A 9,984-nucleotide genomic window follows, 5' to 3' on the forward strand; every position below is an offset into this window, starting at 1 on the left:
AGTGGGTTGCTCACCTTGCTGAATAAGCACATCGGTGATTCTCCAGATCCTAATATAAAGAAGTTCGTTCGCATTCTTAAGGATATTGATGATAAATATAAGCTTTTAGAAGATAGATCTCGTTATGTGTCATATTTCTCTATTTATCAAGAAAACAACGAGTTGGATGGAACATCCCAACTATTTTCTGACATTATTGATTTAAGATTAGTTGTGAAAAACTTTACGAACAAGTTCAAAATGTTTGTGAATTTCTATAGAAGATGCCTAGTTAAGCTCGATATCAAATTGATAAGTGCCAAAAATATTGATTTTTTGAATCAAACACAGTTTATTCATCTGACCCGTTATAATTTTGAATATCTATTTTTAGAATCTAAAAACATCAAACTGCAATCGCTTGCAAACATTATAGAAAAGAGTGCCTTTATTAGCTGTTATTTATCGTTTCAGAAATCCAAGACAAATGATTCCTTTTCTGAACTGGACAGCTTATCAAGGATTTACTCTCATATTAAAGGCATAACATTACTGCGTTGCATAGACAACTTGAATTATTCAGAACAGTTTTTAAAGATGTATATTCGAGCAGGATTTATTGAAAATATCAATCCTGCTTTTATCAAGCATTTATCTATTAAGAAAATTGGTATTCTTAAGGTTTCTGAAATGAACTCGGTGGAAATGAAAGATTTTTGTAAACTGATCTATGATGATGAAGACCATTTATTGAACTTTGCAGGTATAGACTCTAGGCTTCGTGTAGAGTCACTGCCCACTATAGTCCATCCATTTACTCAGTTTTATTCCTTATATGTTGAGATGTCTCGATTGTTTGGCATTTCCACCTGCGAAATTTGGGATAAGCAATGGAAAGAGACAATGACTGAGATACTAATGAATACGCATTTCATTGAAGCCATGGCCAAATGGATTGACCTATTTTTATTAAATAAAGTTGATGTAGATGTCTTTTTGTATACAACTATGGCGAGGAACCCATCTATATGCATTAAGAATGCCAATACACACTATCAGCATATCATTGACAATCTTTCCAAGCTGCCATGCATTTCACAAATTGAATCTGATATTTTGATGTATGGGCATTTAGTGGAAATAAAGCCAGGCGATAGAGATGCGGCTCTTAAGTTTATAGATAAGCGCAACAAAGAATTTGTCCGAAATCATGTAAAGTTATACAGGGTGTTATTTTTAGAAGGAAGTAGCACAAGTGAACTGAGGGCTGTCGAGGTAAAGGCTAAAGAATTACTCTATATTCCTATTGAAGAAAGTGATCAAGAAATTTCCGGTGCTTCAGCATCACAGGAAATAAATGGCACATGTAATGAGAAACTGATTGGTTCTTTTGGGTCAGAAGAACTACCCAATAAAAGAAATATAGAGTTTCTTCGTTACATGGCAATACAAAAACTAAACCAATCAAGATTCGACCTGCCCACGCTTAAAGTTAAAGCCTTTGACACCAAGTCTGAACTTAACAGGTCTATTTTCCAAGATATCAAAAACTTTACAGTCTTGGATATATTTTCATTCATCTCGAAATGCATCCAGATTATGAAGGACAAGGAGTCTTTTCTCGAGAGATTACGCATACAAATGGCAAAAAGAATCTTATCTAGACAATTTATTTACCAAAACGAAATATCCTTTCTGTCATTTCTACCAGATTCATTTAGACATAAAATGCAGAAAATGCTGGAAGAGTTTATTCATAAGAATTTGAACAAAAGGTTCTTCGTAAACCTAAATGAGGAGGACATCTCCCACCTCAACCGCACACAGGTGTCTCATCCAAATGATTTTGTAGAGAATCATTTTCCTAATCACAATTTATCAGGAAATTGGAGGTATCTTTTCAACAAATATTTAATAGAAAGAAGTAAAAAGAATCCTGGTTATTCTGCAGAAATGGAAAATGAGAGCACGGAAGAAAATATTTCATTTATAGAATCTAATTTGGGGCCAAATGCACTGTTTTCGGATGAAGCTCCCAAGCGTAGTTGTATCGTGGGAAAGCAGATGGAAGAAGGTAAGATCTTTGATTTGTTTTTCAATGGTCCAATAACCGATAGGCTAAAGCAAAATTCACTTGAACTTGAAAATTCAAAGTATAATGTCTTAAGGGATAAAAAGATTCAGAAGATTGTCGATAGCCTCTTTTTGATGAAAATGTGTAGATGGCCTAAATTCCAATGTGCAGAATTTAATATTGCAGAATTAAGCACTGTTAAGAACTCTATTGTTCAGAATCTTCAGCTGGATGGTGTTGTGGTGGCATTTAATGATTTGATGGGCAAAGCCTCTATCCAGTTGTGTGATAAGATAATGAAGGTAACAATATTTCAATATGTGGTTCTAAAAATAGTAGTATCAAATGATGGTAGGATATCTGTGGGGGATTTGGAAAAAGCATTGGTAAAGTATAAAAAGGAGAACGAATCTCTAGTATCAAAAGATGCAGGCAAAACACGCAATAATGGAACTTATACCGATAAAGTTTGTTCAGATCAATTTAATATTCTGATTGACAAGGGTCTTCTAATAGTATCTAATGGAGTATGTGTACTGAATAGGCAATGCAATGCAACATCTTTCATTCCAAAGGAAATATACTTGTATGAGGAGATTTCCCAGCAGTCTCAAGCTCATGGTACATTTTATAATTTAAAAATTGTTAATGAAGCCAAGATAATGAGATTTCTCAAAATCAAAAAGGAGATAACATATGGTGCATTGAAAAAAGAATTTAACGATATTGAAGATTTGAATAGCATCATTAATTCCCTATCAAGTAAAGACTTAATTGAATACCAGAAGGATAATATTGCCTATATTCCATAGATTTCATTATTTACTGCATATTGTATCTTAATGAAATAATAGAGATTAAAAGTATATATACCCCAGACAATGCACAATAATGAGTTGATATCAGTGAATTTTAGACTAAACTGGATAATTTAATGAATATAACAATCCTTATTGAATTGAGCTTGCTTATTACCCTTTTATTTAAATATTTTCAGATCTAACTTTTACTTTAAAGAAGTTTTATTAAACTGTATAATATATTTGGTAGGAATTAAATTACCAATAAACTTTTGAAATTAGTAAATGAAAACAATAAGTTAAGCAATACATCTTAGACAAGAGAGCTATTCTGCTATATTGTATTCTCAAAGTTCGTAGAATGGTTAAATCTATATTGTTGATTTTATGATGGTTTATTTTACTAATTTGGAAAATTATAGAATCTCAATGATTTTTCCCTCCAAAAAAGACTTAAAATTAAAAATTAAAAAGAGCCCAATGATTAGTTTTACAATGGGGCCAGTTTCCTCGGGAAAAACTGTAGAACTTGTTATTACTGTCTATCAGCTGGCTACAATTCATGGTAAAAGTAGTGTAAAGGTAATAAAGCCAGCATTTGATACTCGGTTTGGCTCAGATGTGATAAAATCTGCATCTGGGCTTGAGGTGCGAATAACAGATTTAATAACAGAGAGTATGGATCTTAATATGCTTAATTATGATGGGGTAAAGTTTATTGTGCTTGATGAAGTTCAATTCTTCACTGTTGATCAGATTTATCAACTGCGCGATATATCATCGACCAGGAACATTGATATATATTGTTTTGGATTACTTAAAGACTTCAGGAACGAAATGTTTGCACCCACTAAAGCAATGTTGGAAATAGCAGATAAAATTATTCAGAAAAGTACATTTTGTATTCTATGCAAGCCAGAAGATATAACGAAAAATGCGAATATAAGTATGAAAATTTGTAAGGATGAGTCGGGAAACATTATGCCCAGCCTAGAGGGTGCATCTGCAGCAATTGGTGGAATTGAGACATATGTGCCTGTTTGTTCAAAATGCTTTTATGGGGTTACAAGGCCTACAGAGTTTAATATCATTTAGTATTGTATAAGTTAGCATACACAAAATAAATATGAGAGTGTACAATAAGTTGTGAAAAATGATGATATGATTTTATTATATCGGAATTAATTTTTATATAATTTATGGATAAAAAATAATTCTCATAGTCTTGAAGATAAAAACTTTATTAATAATATTAGGCATTATATATCAGTCTTATCGCTACTTATTTCTTTTGGTACATCATTTTCAACTGTTGATGTTATAGGCACATTAGGAATGACTATAATCAAAAACAATAATGGGGAAGTACATAGAAGCAATAAACCAAGATTATAATGGTTCTGGAAGGAGTCTGATTTTTCGGTAATTAACTCATATTCTTGAGTTGCGTGTAGATTATTCATCTTGCTGACTTGATCGGGTGCATCGTTTTCGTTCGCCTCTTCATATGTTGGACCACGTTCATTCTCATGGGATACCGTAGATTGCAAAGAGGATGCTGGTATTGATGGTTCATCATGGCTGCAAAACACCAATGTAGTTAAGAATAGTAGAACTCTTAGCATCTTACCCCCTGTATAAAGTGTTGAATATTTATAGATATTTCCCGAAAGAATTAATTGATCAGAAAAAATATTTTGAATCAAAATTATTCAATACTTATGATCAGTGAGTATGGACAGATCTTATATGGTTTTAATTCAATAAATTATTCTCATGCGATAATTAGAGTAAGCATGGATAGTTGCTTTTATTAATAGGAATATAAACATGTGTCCTCGAGATGATGTATTGAGGATAAATAACGGAATGTCAGCCAAATCACCAAGTATTAACTAATAAATACTTTCCTCCACTGCTTTACCATAATTGTTTTAACCAGCATATTAACTATGGACGTTCACACTGAACTCATAAATTAGTAAATAAAGTGTATAAGCAGGAAGTGGAGTAATGCCAATAAGTTGTATAAAAAGGCTGCTTCTGGTGAAACTATTGAAAAATCTGTCACATGTTCTAATATCAAGAACTCTTGTGCAAGCGATCATGATGATTCACAAAATCCAGATGACTTATTTGCTCTTTTACAGAACATTTACTCACAAGGAGATGAAAGCATCAGAAAAGCCATGAATAAGAGTTTACGAGAAAGTAATGGAACAGTTTTATTAACAGATTGGGAATCCATCAAGAACAATAAACCACAAAATGAATAGTTAAATATAGGGTGGTCTTGTTGTATATTTCTATAAATTGTATATAACAACCCACTACTATTTTTTCATTTCATCATGGTAATAAACTGTGTTTTGGAAAATCAGTGGATTTACATATAAATTACGAAAATATATTTAATACAAAAATTATTGTTTCTATTTCTACAGTCTCAAGGTATACACAGTATTGTCGAAATCAACCTCACAAGATAATAAAGAATAGTACAAATAGAACCATGAGTACTATAAACGAACCCAGATAATACTTCCACACACTAAATCTGTTTAAATTTGCACTTCCCAGTTTTCTTAAGTTTCTTCTTACATCGAAAAAGGAACTACTAATAGTTGGCTCTACCCCTCTTAGTCGCTGATTTTGATTTTTAATCAATTCAGTTAAGTCGATCGAGACATCTTTGAGAGTTCTAATTTTATTTGTGAATTTCTCAGATTCGTTTTCCTCTTCATCGAACATGGGTAAATAAAAAGTAGAATGACCAATTAATAAATAAAGAGTACTCTGTAATAGATAATGTACCGCAAAAAGGCTAAAGATTTGAGTGTTTTTATTGATACTAGTTTAATTTTCCAGCAATATTTGATTTTATATCATTACATGTGCATTACCACTGCCGCTTTTATCTCCAGTTTTAGGATTTGGACTGTCTGTTGATGAAACATTTGGTTTTTTATTTACAGATTTATTGTTGGGTATGCTTTTCTTTGGTTGCGGTGGAGAATGGCTTGATTTTTGATTTTTAGAAGGTATTTTTTTCTCATTTGTAAGCTGTCCATCATTTTCTGGTAATGTTTTATTGTCATTTGTAGATTGTTCATTTCCTGTTCCGTTATTAGCATTGTTCTCATCAAGGTTCCCAGGATCGTCATCTTCTTTAATGCTGTCAATAGTTTTGCCACGTTGAGCCTCCTTTGCAACAACCATTTTTGAAAGTGTTGCAAGGGAGTAGAAGAATAGAAAATATATTGTAAGCATTGTCCAACTAATCTTCATAGCTCTTGGTGAAACCATACAGAAAAAGAATAAATGAAACAGTTTCAAAAACGAGTGATTAAGTCGAGCAATACATTATTTTGAAACATATTAATTAAATAAAACTGAATTGTCGTAACGGTGATCTTTAAAAACTCGGGAAGTTGAATATACCAATTTACTATTGTTATTCAACCCAAAATATTATAATGTGTTGGAATACATCTTTAGAAAATTAGATTTACCATTGTAAAATGATTGTTTCATTTCAGTCTTTACAGCATATTATTGATTTTGATTCATAAGATATGCCATAATAAGTTTATAAACCTTGAAAATACAAAAGATTTTCTAGTTGAACTTGGATAGTTTTTATTTTCCCTCCAATTAACATTAGACTTTCAGATTTTTCAGCCACATTTTTATGGTAGATTCCATCGAGGATGATGATGTCTTCTTTACGGATTCTTGTGCAGACTCTTTTATAAACTTGGAATCGGAGTTCTTTGATGGCAAAATGGAAATAAATGATGCATCTAATAATCTTTTCCAGCATTATGACAAAATGGATGTTCATCTGAAGGAGAATGAGGAAAAAATCCATAATCTCAGTAATAGTTTCACAGATACTCTCTATAATTGTTCTTTTTCAGATGATAAATCTGATTTGTTAATTAGCTGTTCTTTAAATGAAGATTGTACCATTTTTGATGATTCATCAGATTGCAATCTACTGACTTCAGCACAAGCAGGGAACAATCAAACCATTGGATCAGTAGAAATGAATGAAAGAGAAGAAATCACTGGGAATGCTAATGAAAGGATATCTGAGCATGGCTATAAATTGCATGAAAGATGTTCAAATGGAATTTGTAGTTCCTTAGAGATAAAAGAGAAAATTCTATCTGTGGATGAGTTGGTTAAGAATGATCTGCCATCCATCGATTCCAATCAATCGACTTTTCCACTCCATACCAATCAACCAAACTGTGATAATTCCGTATATTCAGATGCCATCAAAGATACTGTACAGAATGATTTTTTTACGGGGTTTAAAACGGGTAATAACAAACCAGTTAAGGTACAAGAAAAGACCATACAATCTATTTTAGAGAAGGCCCAGGTTGAGGATCCTATGCTTGATCAAAGTGGTTTTTTTGTAAGTGGTGAAAATGTTAGAGATGATTTGGGAAAAAATGTATCAATATCAAAAGAATCAAGTCTATGTGATTACCAAGTAAAGAAAAATCGTATTCTGACTGAAGTGGATATTAATTCAAAGAGGATGAAATACCAACAACAAAGTTTTGGAAAGGTGGACAAGATTGGTTCAGTTGAGGCAGTGATATCTGATGTTACTTCGCAAGAAAGTTGTTGGAAGTTAAAAGTGGAAATACCACAGCAAACAACTGTGAATTCCTTTACAAAGAATGCTTTTGAGGACAGACTACCTATTTATAATGGGAATAGATCTTTTAAATCGGAGTTTGAGGTGTGTACATTGTTTCACAGTAGCGAGTCTGATGTCTTAGGATCAGATAATACTATTCTCAAAAAATCGAAACCATCGGAAGAAATTATTGATGTCCAAGATAATAATACCCAAGCTTCTATGTGCACAGGTATAAGCCATAAAGTTCCAAGATGCTATCTAACCGACTATAATTACTCTCAGAATGGATATATTCTCCCAGAAATAGCAAAAGAGATTTCCATGAAGATTATTTTCACAAATATTTGTAAAATATATAAGAATGAATCTAAAGAATGGGTTTTGAATCATTTTAAGTGGTGTTGGATGCATTTTGTCCTGAACCCTGTCCAAAATGGATCCAATCCCCCGTTATTTTGGAATGGGAAATTGAATTTGAAAAGTTCTATTGTAAAAAATGATATGTCTAAAGCTCTGGAATACTCCAAAGTAAGAGAAACCCATCCAAGCAATGCACATTCTGAACCGCCAAATCCAATTCCCTCTGAAAACTCATTGGAATATGGTATACAGGTGTTAATGAGATATAGATATATGAATGAAAGATCAGTCTTGAAAAATATTGTAGAGTTCGATGACATTTCGTATAGATTTATGGTTCTAGGAATTTTGGAAATACATCGAGAGCATATTGTTGTTTATGATGGGTATTACAGTCTAAAGGTGAAGATTGATCAGTTTATCTTCGAGCTTTTAAAAGGCAAACACATGGGACAAAAGATATATGTGTTTGGATCGGAGCTATTAATTGATAAGCCCATGGGAGTTCTAGAGGCCAAAGATCAAATCGTCTTGGGGCTTAACTATAATGGAGTTCGTCTGTGCCATGAAAATAGCACGAAATTAGGATATCGAAAAAAAGTATCCTTTCTAAATAAAATTCGAAATGTCAGGATTGACGGGTCAATTGTAAGCTGCTTGATTTTTACAATTGAAAAAATTATTGAGGACCAATACTTTGTTAAAGTTGGAAATTACAGCAAGCAAGTAAAAGATGTCGAGTTGGAGATTGAAAACATTTACACAATGGCTAGTGACAGAACTACACCGATAAAACCTGAAGATTTTATAATCAGAAGATATTTGAAAGTATTGATTTCAGATGATTCTGGAGAATGCTTATTGACTTGGTGGGACCATCCAGAACATGTAAAATGTGGGGAACACTATAAAATGATTTATTTGACTCCAATTAGATCACATAAGGAGCTTCATCTCACTACGAGCAAAAAAACATACTTTGAGATTGTCAAATAAATTCTGTTTTGATGTGGAAGTAAACTATTCATGTTACACTCTTCAAAATAAAATATTCTGGAATCTGCCTGCATAAGCAGTATGTATCAAACTGCAAAACTCATCTGCTTTTCTTATCATACATAAACAGTTATGTTATAGTAAAAGCATATCTATAAAATAGGTTTTGAATGAAAAAAGCCCTCTTAGAATTATGTATTTTAGAGCTCATCAAAAAGACAATATTACTATGTAATTTTGGATTTAACTTGAATTTCTGAGTTTTATTTAAAACTCTATGTTCTTACGATTTATATTTATATTTATTCAATATTGTGGTCCAACTTTTGAAAAGTTACTGGGTGTTGCCGTATTTTTTGTGTATTATCTTAATTTTGTGCTCAGAAGAATAAAAGCAAACATTTTACACGTATTCTCTTAGTTAGATTTATTGATCTGTTTTGAGTGTTGTAATTAAGCGGTTATATTCATTATTGTCCAAGTGATATTCACAGATGGCTTTCATTTGATTATTAAAGATATCCTCTGAATACTTCTCTACAATTTTTGCTTTTGCATGTGGTTGATCACAGAGACGTAGGAATATCTTTACTAAAACGGCCAGTAAGGGCCCATTTCTCTGACCAATACCTTGGGAAATTAGGGGGGATAGAACAACCTCAATAGCCAAAAATCGATCTATTGTCTGTACGGCATACTCCAGCCCATGCCCCTGGAGAAGAAGTAGAAGCAGCTCACATCCCCGGAATTTTAAATTATCGGAATCATTCCCAATGATTTGTAGGGTAAATGGAAGAATTTCAGACTCAATATTAGAACTTACTTCTATATCGGAAGAGGTTTCAGGGTTAGGATCTTCAACACTGTACAGTGAATAAAATACATTGAGAGCAGCTAGCTTCACACTCTCTTCAACACTCAAGTGTAGAAATGGAAATACAAAATACTCAATTTTGGCCAACAATAGCTCCTTCTTTGCATTGCGATTGGATACCATCAATACAATTACATTTAATGTGGATATCACAGCATTTTTACGCTCCTTCGAAAACTCATTCGTATTTATAAAGTAAAAGGCCTCGGTAAGGTTTTCTAGAATGAGGAGTGGGAGATGT

The sequence above is a fragment of the Rhyacophila brunnea genome, unplaced genomic scaffold (assembly GCF_057557595.1).
Source record: "Rhyacophila brunnea isolate RB1 unplaced genomic scaffold, BYU_Rbru_1.0 scaffold_145, whole genome shotgun sequence".
In the NCBI taxonomy this organism is placed as follows: domain Eukaryota; kingdom Metazoa; phylum Arthropoda; class Insecta; order Trichoptera; family Rhyacophilidae; genus Rhyacophila; species Rhyacophila brunnea.